Source organism: Mauremys mutica, unplaced genomic scaffold (genome assembly GCF_020497125.1).
Source record: "Mauremys mutica isolate MM-2020 ecotype Southern unplaced genomic scaffold, ASM2049712v1 Super-Scaffold_100267, whole genome shotgun sequence".
Lineage (NCBI taxonomy): Eukaryota > Metazoa > Chordata > Testudines > Geoemydidae > Mauremys > Mauremys mutica.
The window spans coordinates 181,091-184,703 of NW_025423298.1; the positions used below are offsets into that span (position 1 = coordinate 181,091).

The following is a 3,613-nucleotide window of genomic DNA, read 5'->3' on the forward strand; positions in this document are numbered from 1 at the left end:
CTTAGTCTTTGTCAATAGTACAGACGCCAGGGGCAGGACTCCAGGCTCTGCTTGAGGGATCCTGGCACAGGGGCTGGGGGGGAGAAAGGATGGTAGATTCTGGCCTGTCCTCTGGAGAGGAGGTAATAAGTGAAGGGGGCATTTATTTAGTAGCCCCTTCCTGAGGGTCCCCAGGGCTGGAATTCTATATTCCACAGGCCAAATGGGGGGGGTGACACCACTTGGTTAATGAAAACCAGTGCTCCAGGTGAGGCTTAAACTCACAACCTCAGCATAGTTCCTCTCAGCACTGTCCTATAAGTACTGTGCGCTAACCAATTGCACCACTGGAGCACCTATTAACTTAGATTCTCTGAGACCCCTAGGTTGATACAGGCGAGGAGTGACCCCGCCAAAACATTCTCAGTGGGGTTGAGAGCAGGTAGCGACAAGTGTTGTACTTGGTGGGGTGGATCCTTCTTAAGGGTTCCAGGCCCCATTTGACCCTTTTGTTCTTCCCTGTGTAATAACAGAGCTGGTTAAGACTCAATGGAGAGTCTTGCTGCAGACCAACAGATCTGAAATCACTGGGAACCAGCTCTAAGCATTAGTCCTGCTTTGGGACAGTGTCTCTCATGCAAGAAACTGCCCAGCCTGCGCTAGCAGTGAGGCTCCCTCACTAACAGCTGAAATCAGGGAGAGCTGTGTGAAGTGCAGGGCCCCAGGGGTGCCTGAACAGGGGGGAACAACACCCCAGGTGCCCAGAGGAGGAGAGGTGCGTTGGGCTCCAGCCTGGGACTCTGCCTCCCTCCTGCCTAGCCCTGACTATGAAGCCTGACCCTGGCCCTCCTTCCTTTAAATGCCATGTGGGCAAGAGGAAGAGGGTGACAGCTGCAGGGACCAAAGTTGTGGGCATCAAGTGAAGCAGCGAGAAACAACCATATGATCAATCCACAGGAATCTCTAGCCAGACTGTTAAGTTCTAGGACTCCAACCTGTAGCCGCCAGCCCATTGAACCAGCCGGACCAAAAACCTATCTCCAGTGGGGATCAGTAACCCAGCGTGAGGGAAAAACCTCACTCTCTACCTGAGAGAAGGTAGCCAAAAACATTGAGCTTCGGTGCTTTGTAGCAAAGCAACGTATCACCACAAGGTCCCACTGAGATTTGAACTCAGATTCCAGGATTCAAAGTCCTGAGTGCTGCCCATTACACCATGGGACATGCTGCTATTTCTTTTTCTAGACCCCTGTGACTCTTGGCTGGTTTGCACTCTGCACTTATTGCTTCCCACCATCAGCTTCCTCTCGCGGAACTCTCTCTCCTCCAGTGACTGTGGTCCTGCACTACCGGATCCGTGGGTCCTGCCCTGAGTCCCTGCATCCCCCTGCTTTGTCTCCATTCCCTGCAGGCTGCAAAAATGTCAGGGGAGTCTGCTCCTCCCTTCACTCGGTGCTCCCGCTCATATCAGCCAACTGCAGCCTCATCTCCTGGAACTCAGGCAGCTGTCGCTTGATCCGGTCGTACAGTCACACGCTGATTGGCTCCCCTGCCTGGATGCTCTTGTGGAAATCCCACAGGTGACACTGCAGGACTTTGCACTGTTCGGTTCTTTAATGTGGTGTTTCCCCAGCCGCCGGAACAAAGCCGCCAACTCCTCCCTCACCGACTCCCACCAATCCCCCTGGTTGCCATAGAACCCTCTGATGCTTTCCCGTTCTGCCAACACTTCCAGGCCTCGCCCCCCTGCTCCTTTATCTTGCAAGCTCTGGATGTTCAGCTTCCAATATCCTCTGCCGTGAGTCAGGGAATTGCCCACATTGAGCACACGGTGAGAGCTGCGTGATCCGAACAGTCCATTGGCTCCACCCTGCACTGGGCTGTCGATGTGCTCTCCTTCACGGAAATCCCGTCAGTGCGACTCCTGGCCTGTCCCCGCAGAAAGGTGTATCCCCTCTGCGGCTCGTGTGAGCTCGGGTCAGAGGAATAGGAGGCTACCGCCCGCCCTCCACTGGTTCACTGTGCAGAAACACGTCCTCTAAGCCGACCTCACTACAGACCTGCGCCAGGTAGTGCTCATCGTAGAAGAGTTTCCTCTGACGGTCGGGAAAACAGGACCAGCAGTCCTCAGGCCGGTGCAACAATTGAAATCCCCCCCAACACCAAACACCGTGCGGTCTAGAAGAAGGGAGCCAGTTCCTTCATAGGACTTTCCTTTCATGCCTTAACTGGGGACCATACACACTAATATAGCCGTAACCAGTGCCATGGAGCACAAAGCCACCAGTAATGCCCTCCCTGGTTGGAGCTCCAGCACCTTCTGTACTCGCACTGTGAATGTGAAGAACAAGACTCTAACCCCATCATTCTTCCCTGGCCTGGAGGACCAGAGAGATGGGCCCTTCCTCCAATCACCCTCTGCCCATCAAGCTACCCTAGAGTTGTTAATGTGCATTTCCTGAACACCCACCATGGCCAAGTCCAGCTGCTCCAAGACACTGAACATCAAGTGCCTCCTCCTGGGCCCCCAAATACCTTCCACATGGCCACTTTCACACATGCCCCTTCCCTGGTACTGCCCTCCCTCAGCTGCACAGAAGAGTTTCCATCCTCTATATCTGCCTGTCACTGCCCAGCAGCCCCTCTAGCACTCTCTTCCTGCCATATTGGGTCCACCAATAACTCACTTAGGAGAGACAGCTCCTGTCCCTCATTGTTAAATGTCAGAACAGCCAATTAGGGGCAGAAGCCCACAATATCTTTTCCTACTGCAGAGCCCAAGCTCAGGGACTCACCTTGGGCGCAGGGACCACTGTGCTCCCAGAAAACAAGCCACCACTGTGCAAAGAGGGATGAAAGGGCCTGCCAAAGCCTGGGATTGAACCAGGGACCTTTAGAACTTCAGTCTAACGCTCTCCCAACTGAGCTACTTCGGCAGCTGTGTGGTTATATTTTGGCCTGTTGCTTCTCTGCCCGAGATATTTTTGCAGCAGTTGCACACAAAAAGGACGTCATTGTGAGCGGCCCATGAAGACAAGACTCGCTTTTCCCTGCCTTGCTCAGCTTGACTTGCTGCCTCACCCCGTTCCTGCCCTAGTGCCCGGGTTGACCTGCTGGTGGAAGGGGACTGGGGGCCAGTGGCGCAGGGAGGAAGTTGAGCTGGACCCTGAGCTAGACTAGACCCTGGCGGTGAGAGTCTGGCCACCACTTGCCTCCCCCCCACTCTGTTGTCCTGGCTTCCCCCACTGGGTGTCATTTCGGGAGGGAAGTGGGACTTCTGCCTCCCCTCCCCGATTTTCACACCGCAGAGGAGTGCGAACAGGAAAACGAACGGCTGCTCCACACCCCCACTGGAGGAACCCGACACCCTTAGCTGCTTCCCCTGCTCCCCCCCAGCTATGCTACTGAGTGCAAGCGTCCTGTGCCCATCACACAGAGGTCGATTAATCAAAACCCTCTTCTGCCAGCACCGGGCCTCCTTCTTCTTACACTGGGCCTGTAAGCGAGGGGGCGGCTGGCACAGCACCAAGAGTCTAACCTGTGAGGCAGGAGGCGGCTGACGCCCGCAGCCTGCTGGGGAGCTCCCAGAAGTTATTAAGGGACAGAGTCTCCTAAATGGCCTTAGTAACAAGGG

General features: G+C 55.0%; 2 non-coding genes across 2 annotated transcripts; both read right to left on the bottom strand.

Annotated features, from left to right (window-relative positions):
- Positions 1-239: 239 nt before the first annotated feature.
- Positions 240-333, bottom strand: TRNAI-UAU. The gene is made up of 2 exons: positions 296-333; positions 240-275 (listed from the first exon to the last, which is right to left on the bottom strand). It is a non-coding gene; the product is annotated as a tRNA-Ile (tRNA).
- Positions 334-2,842: 2,509 nt separating this feature from the next.
- Positions 2,843-2,915, bottom strand: TRNAF-GAA. Its single transcript has one exon. It is a non-coding gene; the product is annotated as a tRNA-Phe (tRNA).
- Between the last annotated feature and the right edge of the window lie 698 nt (positions 2,916-3,613).